At 44.7% G+C, this 23,484-nt stretch overlaps 1 protein-coding gene across 2 annotated transcripts in view; it reads left to right on the top strand.

The window, feature by feature from the left end:
* TBP (TATA-box binding protein) overlaps positions 1-23,484 on the top strand; it is a 318,951-nt gene that overhangs the window by 54,858 nt on the left and 240,609 nt on the right. Inside the window, exon 3 of one of the 2 annotated variants that reach the window (XM_078649080.1) lies at positions 3,820-3,940. The exons of the other annotated variant lie outside the window; for it this stretch is intronic. The gene's annotated coding sequence lies outside the window, so the exon portion shown is untranslated. The remainder of the gene's footprint in view (positions 1-3,819; positions 3,941-23,484) is intronic. 2 annotated transcript variants of the gene reach the window in all.

Below are 23,484 nucleotides of genomic sequence, written 5' to 3'. Positions count from 1 at the left end.
TCGGTGGGCATTCGTCTTCCGTGCCTCCTGGCCACCCCCTGAGTGGCATAGACTGTGCCCCCTCTGCTTGCAGGTACTTCTCATCTTGAACCCACCTTTGGTTTGCACTGGACAATTTCACCTTCTTCACCTGCGACATCTTCCTGAAGTCCTTCATTGAGTTTGATGGCGGTTTCCAACGCCACTTCGCACCGATGCACCTGGCTTCTCTGGTGTAGGTATCCTGGTTCCCAGAGTATCAATGGGTGGGGTGGCTCTCCAACCTTCTGTCTTCCACTGGGTTTCTTCAGGGTCCACTGGCAAGGGTCTTTCTTTAAAATTGCAACCGATACGTACCCATTGACTTGAACCCGTGGTGATGTTCCCACTCTGCACACGGCCTCCGTGGTGTTCTGGTTACTTACCTCGGGTGGTTCTTGGGATCCCCAGCATTTCTATCTCCTCATCTCCTCTGGGTACAGTCTTGACTCGAGTTGCATCCCTTTATTTTAGTATATGTTTTGTCGTCCCCTCTTCTACCCCCCCTCCACGGTGACCACTGTGTATTCGTGCTACTTACCTGTTTTATTTGCGTATTGTGTGCATTGTGTATATCTCCAGGTAGGAGATATTTGTATGTGTTAGTGAGTATCTTATGATAAATACATATTTTTATAAATACACTGTGTGGTTCTTTTTCACTTAATCTATACCAATAATCTGGTAAAACAAGCTGCTTTACACTCCTTCTGGAGTAAGCCTGAAGGCTGCTCTCTACAGCTACCACTTGGAGAACTTTCTACGGTTGTCTAAGAACACTAAAATCACCATGAGGGTTGTCTGGATTAGTGTAGGGTGCTACACTTACATAAGTGCGTTATAGAAACAAGGGTTCCTAGCTTATTTAAATTATTCACAATACAGTATAGCACACTATAGACTACTATACGATAACTTTCCCCTGCCCAGCCGGGCAGGAAATTTATTTTTTCAATCAATGTCAATTTCAACACAATATTTTTCAGACAGATAGTATGACACAAGCCTGTGCCGTACTTAGAAAGGGGAGAAGATGGAGAAAAGTGAAAGGGGTGTTTTCAGGCAAGGAAAAAGGAGCAAAACAGGGCACTTATAATTGAAAAGAAATAGTGACAGTGTCGCCTGGAGTGAAACAAACAATATCAAATTTTGAAATGCTACATGTATGTACACTCATAGGTGTCGACGTTTCGATCCCTTCGCTCAATTAGTTAATTGGGATCATCATCAGGACTTAAAAATTAGGGTTGCCTGAATATAACAAAGCCTCTATGTTTTTGAGGTATTGAGTAAGGCGTCAGACTTGCTATGGGCGCCCAGGGGTAGCGTCCAGGGATACAATGCTGGTCCTGGTTGAGGGGTTTAGATATTTCCCATCGTGGTTTTAAGCCGGGCCATTGTGAGCTCGTTTTAATACGTATATGTTTCCAATTGAATCTTGGGGCGAGATGGCTCTATTACTGAGAGCGCCGATTTTGGCGTGCTTATTTAGCGTTCTTGAATGGTACACTGAGGGCTCGATGGCCACTGGTAAATGATGAATAGTTGTGCACTCAATACTCGATCAATGTCGTCAATGTTGCACGAGTAAGGATTGAACTCGCGTCTGGCCGGGATGCTTCGTGTCAATGCCGGTTACACGAAGCATCCCGGCCAGACGCGAGTTCAATCCTTACTCGTGCAACATTGACGACATTGATCGAGTATTGAGTGCACAACTATTCATCATTTACCAGTGGCCATCGAGCCCTCAGTGTACCATTCAAGAACGCTAAATAAGCACGCCAAAATCGGCGCTCTCAGTAATAGAGCCACCTCGCCCCAAGATTCAATTGGAAACATATACGTATTAAAACGAGCTCACAATGGCCCGGCTTAAAACCACGATGGGAAATATCTAAACCCCTCAACCAGGACCAGCATTGTATCCCTGGACGCTACCCCTGGGCGCCCATAGCAAGTCTGACGCCTTACTCAATACCTCAAAAACATAGAGGCTTTGTTATATTCAGGCAACCCTAATTTTTAAGTCCTGATGATGATCCCAATTAACTAATTGAGCGCAGGGATCGAAACGTCGACACCTATGAGTGTACATACATGTAGCATTTCAAAATTTGATATTGTTTGTTTCACTCCAGGCGACACTGTCACTATTTCTTTTCAATTATAAGTGCCCTGTTTTGCTCCTTTTTCCTTGCCTGAAAACACCCCTTTCACTTTTCTCCATCTTCTCCCCTTTCTAAGTACGGCACAGGCTTGTGTCATACTATCTGTCTGAAAAATATTGTGCTGAAATTGACATTGATTGAAAAAATAAATTTCCGGCTGGGCAGGGGAAAGTTATCGTATAGTAGTCTATTGTGTGCTATACTGTATTGTGAATAATTTAAATAAGCTAGGAACCCTTGTTTCTATAACGCAGTTATACCCATGGTTCTTGGCTACCCGCTGGGTTTCCCTTGTCTTTCAAAAATACACTTACATAAGTGAGCACCATATACTAGGCCAGCCTTCTACAAAATATATTGTAGTGTAAAGATACTCTTCACTCCAGCACTTGCGACGGTTGGGGGGCAGCGAGTAATCTAATGCGGATCCAATCTGGGGCCAAAATAAAAAGATTTTTTTTTTTTCACAGCCACATTTTATTAATATGACCCCCAGGATGGGCCTTGTAGCCAAGTCATATTTATTTCAATAAAACAAGGTGTTCAAGGTGTGGGCCCCCCTTCCTCGAGCAAATTACAGCCCCGGGAACCCCATTACCTGTGGCCAGACAATAGTAACAAGCATTTGCAATGCAATAGGTCTCGCATTATTAAAGTTTGAGCTATTGGTGTTGCATTATTTACTAATGCCAATAGCTCAAACTTTAATAATGCGAGACCTATTTCATTTGTTTTGACTGCACTGCAGAACAAAGAAAGAAAGGCACGCAGCTGGGTTTGGAGGAGGGGCAGAGTTGGGAGCACTTAAGAACGTCTTTTGAAGTTTGCTGCCAGAGTCAGTGGGGGCCCCAAGGTGTTCCTAACTTTATCCGTGCCGGAGGCCTACATACAAAGATGCACCTGTGGATCACACAGGGAGGCTTCGGCTGAGCTGGGCCAAAACTTGGGGCTATAGAAAGGAGACTGTGACACTGCAAGACACACAGTGAACCCAAAAGGAAATCGAGTGTCGGCCCGCACACAGAGAGTTGGTGGCTCAACAGAGGTTGCTTAAGGTGCACGAAAAACACATCCTTGCTCACAATGAATGGAAAAGATGTTTAACTGTTGGCTGCACCATGCAGATAAAAGTAGAAGTTAGAACATAAAGGTTATACTTTGAACCTGTGAGTGTTCTTTTCATGAATTTTGCACTATGTACCTATTGCTGTATCTGCCTTTCATAGTCTAAGTTACGTGATGCAAAGACAGGTCTTATTTCACATATGTAGTCCGTGTTCGCAGGGGGTGGCTTAAGTGGGAAAGAACATGTCTGAAATCACAGCCGGGCTAGGATTAAATTATTCCTTGCAGATTGATGGGGTTCTCTGTAGGGACACTCGCAAACACACAGTTGCGTAATGACATCCGCTAGCCTTGACTTTGGGCACTGTAAGGCACAGGTAATGGAGGTAGTGGATGCGATGTTTCCGACAGCACCCGCCTTTACCACTCCTCAGGTGACTGCGGGCACGGTACCGGGCACTTGGAAGCTCGCAATGCTCACCTCTTGATCCTCCTATCTGCCTCCCGCCACCGTCCTTGCATTCTATCCTGGCACTGCAGCATATGTTTTTTATTTTTATTTTAGTTTCTGCTAAACTGCCCTGCCACCCTCATTTCTGTGGAGCGAGTCAGAACTCTTCATCCACAGCTACCACCGTCTACTCACTGGAGTCCGTCTGCCAGCCTTCAAAATGTTCTCCTGACTGGTAGGAATGAAATAATATGCTCATTTGCAGAAAAATTAATTGAAAAGAGCCGTGTGATGAACCTAGCTACCAAGTGGCGCCATGTGATGTATAATGCCTACCACCCGTGTAGGCTTTTCCCTCAACAGCACTTTCCATGTTGGGCTATTTGAGCTCATATGACAATAGCGATCGCGATCGCTTAATCGTGGCGCCCGCGCTTTACTTTTAACATTAAAAGTAAAGCGCGGGTGCCGCAATTATACCTAAAGAAATAGAAAAAACCCCCGATTTCTTTAATTTTGGTAGAATTGCTGCACCCACGCTTTACTTTTAATGTTAAAAGTAAAGCGCGGGTGCTGCGATTAAGCGATCGTGTTGCGAGCGCTATTGTCAACAACTAGTGGTGCGCGCGCATCACAGAGCAGTGGGTGGAGGGAGCGCGACAGCAAGGCGAACGCATGCTGCTGTGCGTGCTAGCCACTGTTGGGAATGGGCATTTCAAAGGCGGGACATTGTCCCGCCTTTGCCCAATTGCGTGCCGTTTTTTTTATTATTAAAAACGCGCAAGCCAATGCCATACGGGTAAAGCAAAACCACAGGCACGAGGTGTGGGTAGCTTTTCTAAACCCCGTACAACTGCAACGCTAGGCGCAAGACCTAAAAAACGGAGGGGGGGGGGGTCATGTGGCCCCCTTTCCCTGTACCTCAATGAGGCCTGGTGGCATGCAGACAAAGAGAAGCTCTGGGAACAGATTGAAGGGGAGATACTCCTCACCCAGGACACAGCTGTTTTCTCCCAGAGTGTGAGAATACTTGGGTCATAACCTGGATTCAAGATGTAAATTAAAATATTTGAGATTCTGTTTTATGTTGATTCTGATTTCTCTATCAAAGGGTCATGGAACACTTACTGTTCACCCTCCAAGGTTTGTCGCCTATGTAACTGAAAGGGGAGTCAATTGAGCACTTAATCTGTTTGTGTCCTAGTTTATTACATTGGAGGAAGAAATATCTGAAAAATGCATTTTTTTTCATCAATTGTAGCTGTTGCATATTGATTTTTCACAAAAGACTGCCAATTTATTAGAAAATGGACCATGGTTTTAGATGTTACCTGCCATTGCCTTAAGGAAATGTGAATTTTATTTAAGTTTTACATCATTTGTGATTTTTCTCAAATTATGTCTTTGTTGTATTTTATTATTGTAAGGAACATTATAATATTTTCATGCAATGAAGATCCATTCATCCATAAAAAAAATAAAAAGTACTGTCAAACAGCTTTATTGCTGTTCTCTGAGATTTCCATAAAGTTGAAATTGAAAACCCATTTTTTCATTTGGCTACAAGAATATTGGAATCCTCAATTAGTTTTATATTTTCCTTTTTTGGTGTTCGGAATACTACACCTTTTTTCTCTTCTTCATCTCCCTCACCATCGCCTCTCAATGTAGTCCTGAGAAATGCATTTTTTTAAATTTAAAGTGCTATTGGTGAGAGGAGAAAGTCCCCAGCATGATGAATGTGCACCCCTGGATTGAATGCCCCAGCTGCAGCGATTTCTGGATTCTTGGTGCCGATTGTTCATCTTGGGCAAACACGGATTATGCATGTGTGCCTTGACCTAGACCTGTCACACGGCTTGCAATCTTGTTACACCGAGGGGTTCACGAAGCGTGACCCTTGTATTTTAAAGAAGTACTGCCCTTATCAGGAGTTAAGTAGTGTAAGTGCAGTGGTGTACGTGCAGTGGTGGCAACATTGTTTTTGTAATAGTGATCAGCAGAGTGAACATGCCGTTTTACCTGTGTTACTAGAGTGAGACCTACAGTCTACAGGGCCACACATGTAAAGTTCTGCTTCAGTGTATCTAACTCGCCCTTATCCTACATCATTTTAGAATGTTGTGATTTTCGGCACACGTGTGCTGTATTGTACGTGGTACAGTACATGAGGACCTGTGGATTCCAAATTAAAAGTAGGGCATTGGTAAGGTATTTGGAGCTTCCATTTTCTTCTGTATTTCTTAGAAGCAAAATCCATTCTTCTCAACACCATGAAACTAAACAACCTTTGAGCCAACGCGAGCAAGCTCAACATCGTAAACTTAGTCTTCAAAAGGGTACTATTCAATGGAAATTCCATTTCACACATCTGCTTGCGCCTTCCCTTAGACGCCGATCGAGGGGCGTGGAGTAAAGTAAAGTCCACATTTGTAAAGCGCACAATCACCCGTAGGGTCTCTAAGCGCTGGGGGCCGTCGGGAAGATTAAGCGAGCTATTGCCCAGAGTCACATGGTGCTGGGCTAACCTGCCGCCGGAGCCGGGGATCGAACCGTGGTCCCCAGATTCCAGTGGCAGTCGCCCTGGCCGCGGCGCCACACCTCTCCCACATACCTTCTGTAAGATTCTAAGTTGGAATATTGCAGGAATAAGAGTGTGAGCCTTGAGGTGTAAGACGTCTGTTCTCTGTGGTCCTGTGATTTTCTGACCTTGGCCTTGCAACTAGAAAGCCGCTAGCCACCATTACAGCTTCACAGGAGTTCTTGCCTGCAGTGTCCCCCGCGGCCCCACAGAGCCCACTGAAGCGGCCCTGGTACATGTGCTGCAGCCAGCGCTCATTCTCCTCCCCCGAGCTGTGCTCCCCTAAGAGTGGCACTGTGTTGAGCGTTTTTCTTTGACTCCACTCCAATTTAACCATCCTTCGCCCACATAACCAGAAAGATGACGACAAAAAAGCTGAGAACAGGATGAACACTGATCAGAAGACTGTGTCAAAAGACTAAAACTAACCCACTGAGCAATAGAGCTCCCCATTTATTTATAGTTAAAGATGGTGGTAAAATACCAGCATTCTTTCAAAAACTATTAGTGAAATTGCTCAGTCAAATCACATAGGAGAGTCAAAGGGTGAGGTCATCCCTCTCACTGTACATGTCAAGGATCAGTGGGGCTCTCCCACTCAGATACACTAGCAAATGCAAGTGGCATCTTCTGCCATGACAGCGAACAGTTGTTCAGGTGAGCGGTCTTTTTTTATGCACAATGCCAGGGGGAATTTGTATTGAGGTTTCATCAGTCCCCCTGGCCTCTCAGCCCTCATTAGTTTTGGACTATACTTTTTCTGAGATCACACTACTGAAACCAGTGTCCCTGGTATTGGATGGGAGTGTGGAAGCACAGCCCGAACCTTCCAAGCAGCAAAAAACAATATATGGCTATGTCCTCCAGTACACCCAGCCTTACAACCTCAGATCATGTTAATCTTTCTGCCTCTCTTTATTGATTGTTGATTCCTCCAGTTAATACATCAGCTGACAGAATATGCTTGAGGCTCTGCAAGCATCTGAAGATGCATATTTAGTCATTGTTAGACCTGTCAGCCCTCTGGGTGGTCCCTCCTATTTATTTATTTATGTTTGTCCCCTTTTTGCTCCTCAATCTTTTTATTTTTTGATGTCCACTGGAATTTTAAGGTGTTGACCTGGGGGTTAGGTACTCCTTGACCCCATGGTTCCTCATAGGCCTAGAAATCCCTCTTTTGTTTGAGAGCAAGCTTAGTCACACAAAATGGTGGCTAGTAACTGCCATAACTGCCACCTCGGGACCTAAGGCCATAGGACATTATGAGGGCTTCCAGAACCTTCTGGACCTCTCTGGACTCTCTAGGGACAGCCTATATAAGGCGGAATGTTAGGCAGCCATTTTAGAATGTACAAAGGAGACTGACTTGGTTGGAGTAAAGGCTGTGGGGCGAGGAGGTTTGAGCACTGAGAGGGGAGCTGATTGCCTTTCGGGGTCGCTGACCCCCACTCCGGATGCTGTCCCTCCCTTACTGACCTGGCCCAGCAAGGACATTGTTAATCAGTTACTTTAACCCAGGAGCCGAGTGTGACTGACCTGGGTAGAACAGACAGGACAACGTTGGTGGAGAACTGAGGTAAGGGTGTCCGAGACGGTTTCCTGACTTAAGTCAGACACTTGCAGAACTCTTGCCTTGCTGTTCTGCCCTCTCCCTAGAGGGGATAAGTCACCAGATAAGCCACCTGGGCAAGCCCATTGCAGAAGAAGAACCTACCGGCTTTCTGTACTGTGGTCCCCGGTCCTCCCTGGGCTCCTTGCGCTGCTGTTGTGCCGCTGCCTTTAGGCTGTGGAGATCGCGGATCGGAGCCGGCCACAGCCGCCTGTCAGACCCCCCCCCCCCATTGCGTGTGTGGTTAACGGGTCCGCTCGTCGGCCGAGCCCTGTGGGTGTAGCCAGTGCGGGAAGCAGGGACGCCTGGTGAGTGGTGAGCTGCCTCGGAGTGTTGTTCACGAGGTGTAAGGAAGACGAGGAAGGGCCGCCTCGGCGCTGTCTGCAGGAGCGCGCGGGAGGAAGTAAGGCGTGACTGGAGGCGGCCGAGGGAGGAGACCGCTCTTCCTGCGGCGTGAGGGGCGGTGTAGGAAATTGACAACTGGGAGTTCCCAGGGAAGGTCGGGTTCCGCCTCCTCAAGCTAGCGTCTGACAGACTTCAGACCCCGTGTGGGAAATCCCGGCCTGCCAGCCATCAGACACCGGCCGGGTTGGGCAGAACAGCGTTCGAAGGTAACGTGAGCAGGGGTTTCAACTGTGGGGGCTGGAGGGGGGATAATTTGATCCATAGAACCCTCTGCCGAGGTGATGGAGAAGAAGGGTAAGGCCACCTACCTGGTGGATCTTAAGACTCCTCGACAGCCCCTATGGGGGCTGCATGCCAATCGCCTCAAACCCCACCATGAGAGGCCCGAGGTCATCTTGATGATGGTGACTGATGGAGCAGAGGAAGCGGGAAGCGAGCCTCTCCCTGATCTCTTTTCGTCTCAGGAAAAGGATGGATCGGTGGAGGGAGTGATTCTCTCCCCATCCCTAACTCCTGAGGAGCGAGAGGACTGTCGCCAGGTCTTGGAGCAGTACTCATCGTTGTTCTCCCTTGTCCCGGGAAGGACCAACCTGTGTACCCATGATGTGGACACAGGAGACAGCCCACCAGTGAAGTCTAAGACCTACCGGCTGTCAGACAAGGTGAAGGCCAGCATCCACGGAGAAGTTACCAAGATGCTGGAGCTAGGAGTCATTGAACCCTTCTAGTAGCCCCATGTCCAGTCCGGTGGTTCTGGTACCAAAAGCTGCCCCACCGGGCACCACTCCAGAACTGAGGTTCTGTGTGGATTACCGGGGACTGAACTCGGTGACCAAGACTGATGCACATCCGATTCCAAGGGCGGATGAACTTATTGACCGGCTGGGAGCTGCCCAATACCTGAGTGCCTTTGACCTTACTTCAGGGTACTGGCAGATCTCCCTTACAGATGGAGCAAAGGAAAGGTCCGCCTTCTCCACACCTGAGGGACACTACCAGTTCTGTGTGATGCCCTTTGGGCTCAAGAACGCCCCTGCCACTTTTCAGCGGCTGGTGAACCAGGTCCTCTCTGGAATGGAGGCTTTCTCCGCTGCTTATCTGGATGACATTGCCGTCTTCAGCAGCAGTTGGGAGGACCATTTGTGTCACTTACAAGCTGTTCTCCAGGCCCTGAAACGTGCTGGCATGACAATCCAGGCCAGCAAATGTCAGATCGGGCAGGGGTCGGTTGTGTACCTAGGCCACTTGGTGGGTAGGGGAGCGGTGCAGCCCCTCCAGGCAAAGATTGAGGCAATCATGGCCTGGGAGCCCCCAAGACCCAAACTGAGGTCCGAGCTTTCCTGGGCCTCACAGGTTACTACCGTCGCTTTGTGAAGGGGTATGGCACTATTGTGGCGCCCCTCACTGAGCTCACATCCAAGAAGCAACCTCGACGGGTAGTCTGGACGGAGGCTTGTCAGCAAGCCTTTGAGAAGCTGAAACAAGCGATGTGTGCAGCACCGGTCCTGAGGGCCCCGGATTTCTCCAAGGAGTTCATTGTCCAGACAGACGCATCAGAGCATGGCATTGGGGCAGTGTTATCGCAACTCAATGAAGAGGGTCTGGATCACAGCCTGTTGTCTTCCTGTCTAGGAGACTGCTTCCCCGGGAACAGAAGTGGAGTGCAATAGAGTGGGAAGCCTTTGCAGTGGTATGGGTTCTGAAGAAGCTGCGGCCATACCTGTTTGGTTCGCACTTCCTGGTTCAGACTGACCACCGACCCCTTCGTTGGCTGATGCAAATGAAGGGGGAGAATCCCAAGCTGTTGAGATGGTCCATCTCTCTACAGGGAATGGACTTCCGGGTGGAACATCGGCCTGGAGTGAACCACGCCAATGCAGACGGTCTCTCTAGGTATTTCCGCCTTAGTGATGAGGACTCCCAAGGGGTTGGGTAGCTCTCCCCACTTTCAGCTGGGGGGGGACGCGTGTTAGACCTGTCAGCCCTTTGGGTGGTCCCTCCTATTTATTTATTTATTTATTTCTGTCCCCTTTTTGCTCCTCAATCTTTTATTTTTTGATGTACACTGGAATTTTTAAGGTGTTGACCTGGGGGTTAGGTACTCCTTGACCCCATGGTTCCTCATAGGCCTAGAAATCCCTCCTTTTTTGAGAGCAAGCTTAGTCAGACAAAATGGTGGCTAGTAACTGCCATAGCTGCCACCTCAGGACCTAAGGCCATACGACATTATGAGGGCTTCCAGAATCTTCTGGACCTCTCTGGACTCTCTAGGGACAGCCTATATAAGGCGGAATGTTAGGCAGCCATTTTAGAATGTACAAAGGAGACTGACTTGGTTGGAGTAAAGGCTTGTGGGGCGAGGAGGTTTAAGCACTGAGAGGGGAGCTGATTGCCTTTCGGGGTCGCTGACCCCCACTCCGGATGCTGTCCCTCCCTTACTGATCTGGCCCAGCAAGGACATTGTTAATCAGTTACTTTAACCCAGGAGCCGAGTGTGACTGACCTGGGTAGAACAGACAGGACAACATTGGTGGAGAACTGAGGTGAAGGTGTCCGAGACTGTTTCCTGACTTAAGTCAGACACTTGCAGAACAAGACTCTTGCCTTGCTGTCCTGCCCTCTCCCTATAGGGGATAAGTCACCAGATAAGCCACCTGGGCAAGCCCATTGCAGAAGAAGAACCTACTGGCTTTCTGTACTGTGGTCCCCGGTCCTCCCCGGGCTCCTTGCGCTGCTGTTGTGCCGCTGCCTTTAGGCTGTGGAGATCGCGGATCGGAGCCGGCCACAGCTGCCTGTCAGACCCCCCCCATTGCGTGTGTGGTTAACGGGGCCGCTCGTCGGCCGAGCCCTGTGGGTGTAGCCAGTGCGGGAAGCAGGGACGCCTTGTGAGTGGTGAGCTGCCTCGGAGTGTTGTTCGCGAGGTGGAAGGAAGACGAGGAAGGGCCGCCTCGGCGCTGTTTGCAGGAGCGCGCGGGAGGAAGTAAGGCGTGACTGGAGGCGGCCGAGGGAGGAGACCGCTCTTCCTGCGGCGTGAGGGGCGGTGTAGGAAATTGACAACTGGGAGTTCCCAGGGAAGGTCGGGTTCCGCCTCCTCAAGCTAGCGTCTGACAGACTTCAGACCCCGTGTGGGAAATCCCGGCCTGCCAGCCAACAGACACCGGCCGGGTTGGGCAGAACAGCGTTCGAAGGTAACGTGAGCAGGGGTTTCAACTGTGGGGGCTGGAGGGGGGATAATTTAATCCATAGAACCCTCTGCTGGGCCTGCTGAAACACGAGGCTTCCTGGCCTTGACAAAAGACAGTGGATTGGGCGAAGAGATTACTATTGGCAGAACTGGCAGAGGAGACTGCCCCTCTTCCTCTGAAGAGATTTCAGCACACCAAGGGACAGTTAATGTACTAGCTAAAACTATACTGATCTAATGTGGAAAAAGATACGACATAAGTGTTAAAAATGCAGGTACCAGGATCTCACTTATAAACAGTGTATATGCTAGCTGTATGGAATGGTTACAGTATACGGCTATAAACAGGAGTGATATGTTTAAGAGATAAAAGAAATTCTTTTGATAACCTGAACCGTAGCTAATGAATGGTTTATGGCACAGTTGAATTATTGCTAAGAAGATTTGGGTGCAAATATTCACAAGTACCCTCTCGAGCTGAAAAACACATGTAACCAAAAGTCTTGTTATGTTGTTGTCCTGCAACTAGACAATTGATCAATGACAGGAATAAGAAATGACTCCTAGTATAGTAGGATGGTTGTTGAGATTCATACATGGAATATTACATGTGGTTTTATGAACTGTAAAGACAAACATAAATGAAAGTAACCCTTAAGAGGAAAAGATAAACTTTTCTACTTTTATAAAATTTCGGTGTAGTGTCATTTTTGAGTGGATGGTCACTGTGTTACTGTAAGGGTGCTACGCAAGCTTAACACCTATTGCCTTTGGAATAGTCCTACCTACTCTGCGCCAAGCTACCCTATGTAGACTGGTGAGTCCAGGTCCAACAGTCATCCATTGTGTCTTTATTGGAGAAGAATACTCACACCTCAGACCATATTTTAGATATTCTATCGGTTATATTGAGAGAATTACCCTTCAATTCAAATAGGGAAAAGAAGTCCAGTAAAGAGCTTTGTAACCATGACAGTGGATATTAGTACCCTAGTGGGTGATTATAATATTCTTCTGCTCAGAAATGATAAAAGTTGTAATCAATCTTTGGACTTAAATGGTCTAGAACCCCTTTTCAAGGCAGAAGGAATATCCGTGTTTGAATACACAAATTGCAGGGGTGTGGAATTTAATAAAATATCTACTTGTCCATGGGGCAAGTTGCTTCATAAATCTACTTGTCCTGTAACAAAATCCACTTGTCCCTTTTGTGCCATGTAATGCGGCAACAGATTATGGCAGCAATCTCATTATAAAAGAACACTGCTATACCCTCACTGATTATGCCAGGGCTCATATAGTAGGATTTGGATACTAGCAATATCTTGTGTTGCTGCATTTCTGCAGATCTACAAACTTTGGCTAAAGGTAGTGGTTAGCAAAAGTTTGAGGGTTGAAATGCCATTTTTTGTCTGTGCAAACCTACTAACTGGCTTGATTTAAGGGTTTTCACCAACTCTTCTCTAATCTTTTCCTATACTGAGAACGGTTGATAATTTACCCCGGATAATGACAGACGTAAAACTTCTTCCAGGGTTGGAGAAAAAGTGGTTGGAGAGAAAGTGAACGTGCAAACATGCAGTTCATAAATATGTTCGAGGAGTACGATTTCTTGACCTACTTCTGTAAATTCTTTTGAATCCATGAAAGCAGTATTATCTGCACTTAACGTGAGGACATATACCATGGGCGCACTTTTGAGACGTTATTTAATAATTGGGTCCCTACTTTGGTCTGGCTTTAACCATGACCTTTTGTGTTTATTAAAATTCTCTCGCTCTCGCTCTCGTCCTCCTCCTCCTCCTCCTCCTCGAGCAGATTGGCACATAAAATAGTTTTGTTCAATGCCAGGAAATGCCAAAACAAGTCACGCAATGACATAACCAAAAGTCTGATTACCAAGTTGAGACATATGGATTTGGCAATGCTTACCTAAACATTTACAGTATGCTAGTTAACTTTTTTTTTTTTTTCCTACTTGCATTTTTTTGGTGAACATTTTATTTTGAAAGCAACGAATCCTGAATCTTGCTTTCTAGCTTCTTCAAATATATGCATCTTAGCAGAGAGCATTCTGGGAGCATTATACATAGCCTCATATTGCTAAACTTTGAAAATGTGTGTACACATTTATTTTCCGGAACCACTGTCAGTAGTGCAGTCGGAACTAACAACATTTACTGAGAGCGCTCCCCCTAATAATAAAGGCTTTGCATTAATGAACCATAAAAGCAAGTCTTAACAGCATTAACACATGGATACAAATATTACCTTAACTGCAGAGAAATACCCTTCACTGATCCATAGTGTGGTACTGTAAACTGGCAGCCAAAGTGTTTGTGCTCTAGGGGGTTGGGCCTACTTGTCCCAAGGACAAAATGCACATACAAACTTCTTGCCCTTGACCCCTAACAATATGTCCTGGGCGTTGGGCTATAGGAATTCCACATCCCTGCACAAATAATGGGCCAGCTCCCTATGGTCACAAACTGGCCTCCGGTACATCATGTGAAGTCTTTTCTATCGTCAACAAAACCAATAGGTATAGGTCGGGACTACCTACCCAGGAGCTAGGTCCTCAGCCTGGAAAGTGAAAAGGTAACAAACATCGAAATAGTATCAAACAAAAGGCAAAAAAGAAATAGCAAAGAGAAGAACAGTAAAGGTTATATTCCAGGTAAGGGACTCGCCAACCAAGAGCCCCACTGTGCCTCACTCTATTAACTACTGAAACATCCTCTATATCCCTAGGAGCAGTTTCTACTTGCGTAGCTGCAAAACCAACAGAGCCGCTGGGGACTGATAAAGGCCCGTAACCAAAACTGGGTCTGGGCTCAAGGGCAATAAGGACAAGCCTCACTTACAGCAAAAAACAAAACGAGCACCAATATTGCCACCTAATTTCTACGGGGGCCTGGGATGACCACTCAACCTACTGATCTAAACAGTAAGTCTCGAGACACATTTTTCAGTCCAGAAGGGAGGACCTACCTGAGGTCTAGTGACTGTGTCCAGCCGTGAGGGCAACGGCTTAGCGGGCGGAGCATTCTCTTTGCTGTCGGGGGACAGCGGGTCCACTTTCGTGCCGAGAGGGAAACGGCCGCGAGAAACTACAAGCCCCAGGTGCCCCGGGACCAGCGGCGCACTCCACACGCCACCACCAGCGACCGGAGGGGCTACAAAGCACCAAACTGCCTCCCGCCCTGCGGGACGCGCGCGGACAGCGCCGGGCGAAGCCCGGGCAAAGGGCGGGCCCTCTGTGGCCAGAGGAGGACGGGACAGGCCACCCCCTTTCGATTTTCGCCGCTTGCTCAAGGTAAAAAAGAGGTGCTATAAACTAATTATTTCATCTAAGCGACTGTCATCCTACTTCCTTTGGTATCCCTAACTGAACTATCCTTTTACCTCCCCGTTGTCAGACTATTGGTGCATGTGCGCTTTAGCTTAGCCCCCTGTCATACATTTTTTCCCACAAAGTTACCTATAATATGACTGACAAAGGGCTTCGCACGAATAACAACCCCCAGGGGGGGCCACAGAAAGGGACATTGGACAATTATTTAATTAGGACCACATCGGCCATCGAATACGGTATAGAAAGAGTAGAAAAGATTCTCTGTATAGAATCCGCATCCAACAACCTCTGTTATGGAGCCACAAGACCAAACACAAACAAAAACATTTTCTTTTCTGGATGAACTAAATTTGCTTTGCAAAACTGTGTATATTAATGTTGATAACTGGAATGACTCAACTAATGCTTCTGCAGGCACTTTGCGAAATACCAGCCCCCAATCTATTACCACTTTTGAACTAAACTCAAGCCACTCTGGTACTCCTTCTCTTTCAACACCTACAGACATTATACAACGACCAGTAAACGTTCAGGCATCCTATCCAAACAGAAAGCGCAAAGGGCCTAAACAGAGGGGAAAAGTAGCTAAAATACAGAGATTGCATCAAAGCCTCCTTTTAGGCACTAAGAATAACCCTAAAACATCTGAGGTATGTTCAAACCTGGAGCCTACTACAACCACTACTTCATCTGAACTACTGACCCAGATTGAACTCCTGGTCAAGGCCTTAATTTCCCCATTGGAAAAAAGAATCGAGGCTATAGGGGAAAAGCTCTGCTCCTTGGAGGAATCCACCAGGGCGAACCTAACGATCATTAAAAGAATTGAAGGGAAAAATCAAGTTGAGACTCTAGTTACTACCGATATCCCAATTCTCCCAGTACAAAGTAATATCGTACATACTCACGCACTTGCTCCCAAAACATCTAAAACACTAGTCGCATCAAACCCCCCGTTAACCCAGCATTTTGCACCCAGAGACAGGCATTTTAAACCACTCACGCCAAAAAAGGGGAAGTCCCAAATTCATGGTAACACGCAAAGAAGGGTTAAACATATAGATCTACCGCCGGAGGCAGCACCCTTTGTATCCATCCTCTCGGGCGTCCCCGAGCTCACTAATAGCAAAATTGAAAGACCAGCAGACCTGGCAAACAAGGTGTCTTTCTGGTTGACAAAGAATAGACCCTTACCACCTAACATTGATGGAACTATCTTAAATGTTAGAAGGGTAGGGTGGTTGGGATCTATCCCCAAGGACATACCGGGAGACCTGGTTTTGGTCAACTTTAGGGACCCTCGAGTCATTCAACATCTCCGAAGTTGGCAGTCATATTTGGGAGATGGCCCAATCAGTACATGGGAACTGCATGACTTTTACCCCAGGTTTAGATACCTGCCCCCTTGTAATAAAGCTGCTAGGGTTTGTTTACGATGAATTGTAAAAATGATTTTATTAGTAGTACGAATTGTTGTTAACTTTGTACAGATAATGTCCTTGTATTGAATATAACTGACCTCTGCTTTTATTGTGTTTTTACCCTGTATGCTTTTATGAATTTTTCTACTAAATTCGAATAAAGCTATTGCCAGTCCAGAATAAATCAATTATTTTAATCTCATATTTTATCAGAACATATTTGGAAAAGATTCACATAATTGAAAACATTGCTTACTTCACTCCACACTTACAACGACAATTCTTGCATACAACTCAAACATTCAACCATACACAAAACATGGAATAGATTTACATCAGTTGTTACAAAGAATTATTTACAACCATAATTAAACTAAACAGCAGCGGAAATGGTTTCAGTTTTTCAAACAGTTTTTTTTTTAGAACATTCCTAATGCTGTGTGAGAAAGGTCTACGCGTTTCGATAACCCTTTATTCAAGGGAAATCTCGTCAGGACCACGTAGCTGTAATGCAGAAACAGGCATGAGTCAGTCTGATAGAAGACCACCCCTGTATCACTTCTGTGTCAAAAAAAGATGATCCTAGTCCTACCTCAAAGGTGCTCAATTTCTTTAAGTATGGGCTCTGAAACAAACAAAAGAACAACCCAACTTAGTGTCAAATGTCAGTTAACTCTTCAATATACAAATCTATTTACAACCGAACTTCCAAAAGACCGAAGTCAAATATACTCACATTCGCCGCTTTCAAACCGCTTTTGTCTCATGGGAAGTGGAATGTGAAGTCTGTGTAATAAAGGATCGTGTGTCAATCGAATAGAAATACGCTCGCAGCAAGAGTGGTAATTTCAAAACACGAGGGAAAAAGGAAAAACGCCTTACTTTTAATATGGCGTGTCGAATGATCCAAAAAAGAATGAAGTAGGGTGGGCGAAGTGTTGCGCCTGTTAAAACCAAGAGCAATAGCGTTAGTTGTCAGATCGAAGTATATCGCATCCTGTGTTAAAAGGCTGCGAATGGCCTCAGCCCGTTACTGTTCTTATCAGCGTTGCTCAGTGAATGGGGCTCTTCATTTCATAACGCCGTATTCCTCCATGTCTCATTTCGAAAGGCTGTCGACGCCATGGCTGCGAATCTGTTTTCAATATCGCACGTCCTGTTACTTCCTGGTTGAGGGGCTTCTGGGAGTTGAAGTATGAGATCAGCCAAATATTTTTTGATTGCTGTAGGCCCCGACAGTGTGCTATGTCGGTTCGAAACTCTTTTAGAAGAAATGGTTTGATGGGAAAAGTCGTTATTTGATGAAAGATTGGTGGTGAACGTGTTAAATTAACTGACTTAGTTCCTTAAGGACTGCTGTTTTTGGAAAGGAACTATAGTATACGGGCTATACAGCTCGAGCGCTCCCCTACAGTCCACTGGGCACCGTTATCATGGAGGCCTGTGCCGACCTAAGCCTCGGTCGTGAGGGTGGGGCTCCAAAGGACATCTGTCATGTAACTGTTCAAGGCATATCTGTGACGGGTGCATCATATAACGCCTATAGCCGATATATTTCCGAGATTTCGTTCAAGCCATCTATGGCTGTATTGAATTTGATGATTAGCATCACTTCACTCCGGGACAATTTTTCTTAGATATCTCCGCCTCGGGGGTCTTTCTCAATTTTAGCAATTACAGTCCATTTTAAATCATTCAAAGTGTGGTTGTTAGTCCGCCAGTGGTTTACCAGCGGTGCAGTGGTCCCATTGTTTTTTATTCGAGATTTATGTTGAATGATACGGCATCGAACCTCTTGACTGAAAAATTTGTCTGGAGACTTACTGTTTAGATCAGTAGGTTGAGTGGTCATCCAAGGCCCCCGTAGAAATTAGGTGGCAATATTGGTGCTCGTTTTGGTTTTTGCGGGGACTGATAAAGGGGCGGTACTCTAAGTCAGCTCTGGTTGATCATGATGCTTTCCCAGTTACCCAGGTAGAGGGGGCACTCACTGAGGCAGCTGGAGTGGGGAAGGCTAGGCCAGAGGCAGAATAATGGTGGGGATTAAAATCCATTGGCAATCCCTAGGAGGATGTTGTTTGGGTTCTCCAATTTATGCGTGTTTTTGCAGACTTTGAGCAGAAGGGATACTTCAAAGATCATGCTTATCTCTTTCAATCTGTTCTACAGCTGGCTAAAATCTCTTCTAAAACCTCTCCTTGGTTGTCCTCCTAAAAGCAGTGTGTCATTTGCTTCCTGCCATCCGTATGGGTTCTTTCTATTCTAGGTTGGTGGCGGAAGAGCTTAGGCGGTCATGCTTTGATATTTATGAAACATTTATCCATCAACAGGTTCTCGCTTCAGTCCAGTCAATGTTCGCAATAAGCTCTACAGAATGGCTGGAGATTCATCCCCACCTCTGCAATCAAGTTCTATTGTCTACGGGTGAGGATTGCCTGGTGGGAGCCAGCTTTGAAAAGATCCTTGTCATGAAAACCGAGATTGGCAGGAAAATATTTCTTAACTGGGTGGTGCCTCCTGAAAAGAGTGAATCGACCTTGGATTCGTTTGCCAGTGCAAACAATCCAAAAAGGGATTCCTCAAACCAGTCTTTTATAGGTCCTGATGTCTCAGGTGTCAATTTCCTGTCCTGGAGTATTGCTGGGCTGAAAAGTAACATTGAATTGTTTCTGTTGGTTATCGAGCCCAAGAAAGTTATGATTGCTACCTTACAAGAAAACTGGGAAATTGAGGACTTGCTGTTGCTTATATCCTTTTTTAGGTCGAGCTGGCGTTGGAGCGCGAAGCGCTCCCGCCAGCGAGACTATAGTCACCTTCCTCCCTGTCAAGGGAGTAACAGCTGTGAACGAGCCCGATACAGACCTGGGCACGAGCCGACCCAGGTCTGTGAACGTGCTTCAAGGTTGAGCAGCTTGTGCACGTTTGTTGGACGTCAGGCGCTGCAAGCCCGCCAGACCAATTATCCCAGCATGAAACTCTACTTCCTGAGGCCCACAAGACCAATTATCCCAGCAGGAGTCTCCACTTCCTCAACAATTATCACAGCATGAGACCCACTTATCACAGCATGTCAACTGGCGCCCCAGGCTGCTGGAGCACTCAACTATAATTAATGTGCAGTTGAGTGCTCCAGCAGCGTGGGGCGGCTCTCTGCATGCTGTGATAATTAGGGCGGCATGCTCTATTTGCAGCACTGAACATTTTCAAAGAAGGCCAAGCAGTGACATTCATTGGAGACACTCGCCCTCACCCCCTCACCCCTCTCACACCTCCTCACCCTCACACACCTCCTCACCCTCACACACCTCCTCACCCTCACACCCTCACCTTCACACCCCCTCACACACACCCTCACATACCCTTACCAGCACAGCAAAACACAACACAGCACAGCAAAACACAACACAGCACAACACAGCACAGCAAAACACAACACAGCACAGCAAAACACAACACAACACAGCACAGCACAGCAAAACACAACACGGCACAGCAAAACACAGCACAGCACAGCAAAACACAGCACAGCACAGCAAAACACAGCACAGCACAGCACAGCAAAACACAGCACAGCACAGCAAAACACAGCAAAACACAGCACAGCAAAACACAGCACAGCACAGCACAGCAAAACACAGCACAGCACATCAAAACACAGCACAGCAAAACAGCACAGCACAGCAAAACACAGCACAGCACAGCAAAACACAGCACAGCAAAACACAGCACAGCAAAACACAGCACAGCAAAACATAGCACAGCAAAACACAGCACAGCACAGCAAAACACAGCACAGCAAAACACAGCACAGCAAAACACAGCACAGCACAGCAAAACACAGCACAGCACAGCAAAACACAGCAAAACACAGCACAGCAAAGCACAGCACAGCAAAACACAGCACAGCACAGCAAAACACAACCAAGCACAGCACAACCAAGCACAGCACAACCAAGCACAGCACAACCAAGCACAGCACAACCAAGCACAGCACAACCAAGCACAGCATAACCAAGCACAGCATAACCAAGCATAGCGTAATAAAGCACAACAAAACATAGCATAACAACAAATCGCATAACAAAAAATAGCATAGCAAAACACAACAAAACATAGCATAGCATAACAAAACATAGCATAGCATAACAAAACACAACATAGCATAGCATAACAAAACACAACACAACATAGCATAGCATAACAAAACACAACATAGCATAGCATAGCATAACAAAACACAACACAACATAGCATAGCATAACAAAACACAACATAGCATAGCATAACAAAACACAACATAGCATAGGATAGCAAAACTAAACAGAGCATAGCATAACAAAACAAAGCATAGGATAGCAAAACAAAACATAGCCTAACAAAACATGGCATAACAAAACATGGCATAACAAAACATGGCATAACAAAACATAGCATAGCAAAACATAGCATATCAAACACAACAAAACATAGCATAGCAAAACAAAGCATAGCATAGCAAAACATAGCATAGCATAACAAAGCATAACAAAGCATAGAATAGCATAACAAAACATAGCATAGCATAACAAAACATAGCATAACAAAACCTAGCATAGCATAGCATAGCATAACAAAACACAACATAGCATAGCATAACAAAACACAACATAGCATAACAAAACACAACATAGCATAGGATAGCAAAACTAAACAGAGCATAGCATAACAAAACAAAGCATAGGATAGCAAAACAAAACATAGCCTAACAAAACATAGCCTAACAAAACATAGCCTAACAAAACATAGCCTAACAAAACATGGCATAACAAAACATGGCATAACAAAACATGGCATAACAAAACATGGCATAACAAAACATGGCATAACAAAACATAGCAAAACATATAATAGCATAGCAAAACATAGCATATCAAACACAACAAAACATAGCATAGCAAAACAAAGCATAGCATAGCAAAACATAGCATAGCATAACAAAGCATAGCATAACAAAGCATAGCATAACAAAACATAGCATAACAAAACATAGCATAGCATAACAAAACATAGCATAACAAAACATAGCATAACAAAACATAGCATAGCAAAACAAAGCATAGCATAGCAAAACATAGCATAGCATAACAAAACATAGCATAGCATAACAAAACACAGCATAGCATAACAAAACACAACATAGCATAGCATAGCATAACAAAACACAACATAGCATAGCATAACAAAACACAACATAGCATAGCATAACACAACACAACATAGCATAGCATAACAAAACACAACATAGCATAGCATAGCATAACAAAACACAACATAGCATAGCATAACAAAACACAACATAGCATAGGATAGCAAAACTAAACAGAGAATAGCATAACAAAACAAAGCATAGGATAGCAAAACAAAACATAGCCTAACAAAACATGGCATAACAAAACATGGCATAACAAAACATGGCATAACAAAACATGGCATAACAAAACATGGCATAACAAAACATAGCATAGCATAACAAAACATAGCATAACAAAACATAGCATAACAAAACATAGCATAGCAAAACAAAGCATAGCATAGCAAAACATAGCATAGCATAACAAAACATAGCATAGCATAACAAAACACAGCATAGCATAGCATAGCATAACAAAACATAGCCTAACAAAACATGGCATAACAAAACATGGCATAACAAAACATGGCATAACAAAACATGGCATAACAAAACATGGCATAACAAAACATGGCATAACAAAACATGGCATAACAAAACATGGCATAACAAAACATAGCAAAACATATAATAGCATAGCAAAACATAGCATATCAAACACAACAAAACATAGCATAGCAAAACAAAGCATAGCATAGCAAAACATAGCATAGCATAACAAAGCATAGCATAACAAAACATAGCATAACAAAACATAACAAAGCATAGCATAACAAAACATAGCATAACAAAACATAGCATAACAAAACATAGCATAACAAAACATAGCATAGCAAAACAAAGCATAGCATAGCAAAACATAGCATAGCATAACAAAACACAGCATAGCATAGCATAACAAAACACAACATAGCATAGCATAACAAAACACAACATAGCATAGCATAACAAAACACAACATAGCATAGCATAACAAAACACAACATAGCATAGGATAGCAAAACTAAACAGAGCATAGCATAACAAAACAAAGCATAGGATAGTAAAACAAAACATAGCCTAACAAAACATGGCATAACAAAACATGGCATAACAAAACATGGCATAGCAAAACATATAATAGCATAGCAAAACATAGCATATCAAACACAACAAAACATAGCATAGCAAAACAAAGCATAGCATAGCAAAACATAGCATAGCATAACAAAGCATAACAAAGCATAGCATAGCATAACAAAACATAGCATAGCATAACAAAACATAGCATAACAAAACATAGCATAACAAAACCTAGCATAGCATAACAAAACACAACATAGCATAGCATAACAAAACACAACATAGCATAGGATAGCAAAACTAAACAGAGCATAGCATAACAAAACAAAGCATAGGATAGCAAAACAAAACATAGCCTAACAAAACATGGCATAACAAAACATGGCATAACAAAACATGGCATAACAAAACATGGCATAACAAAACATGGCATAACAAAACATGGCATAGCAAAACATATAATAGCATAGCAAAGCATAGCATAACAAAGCATAACAAAGCATAGCATAACAAAACAAAACATTGCATAACAAAACATAGCATAACAAAAGATAGCATAGCAAAACAAAGCATAGCATAGCAAAACACAACACAACACAACATAGCATAGCATAACAAAGCATAGCATAACAAACACAACAAAGCATTGCATAGCATAACAAAACAAAGCATAGGATAGCAAAAAAACATAGCATAGCATAACAAAACAAAGCATAGAATAGCAAAACAAAACATATCATAGCCTAGCAAAACATAGCATACCAAACACAACAAAACATAGCATAACAAAACATAGAAAAACAAAGCATAACACACAACCACACACACACAACCACGCACACATAACCACAACCACACACACAACCACACACAACCACACACACAACTATCTATCTATCTATCGCCCTCACTCTATCTGTCTATCGATCTATCGCCCTCACTCTATCTATCTATCGATCTATCGCCCTCACTCTATCTGTCTATCGATCTAT

The sequence above is a fragment of the Lissotriton helveticus genome, chromosome 6 (assembly GCF_964261635.1).
Source record: "Lissotriton helveticus chromosome 6, aLisHel1.1, whole genome shotgun sequence".
Taxonomy (NCBI): Eukaryota; Metazoa; Chordata; class Amphibia; order Caudata; family Salamandridae; genus Lissotriton; species Lissotriton helveticus.
Note: the sequence above shows the minus strand (reverse complement) of the source record. Positions and strands in the feature narration are given on the sequence as shown.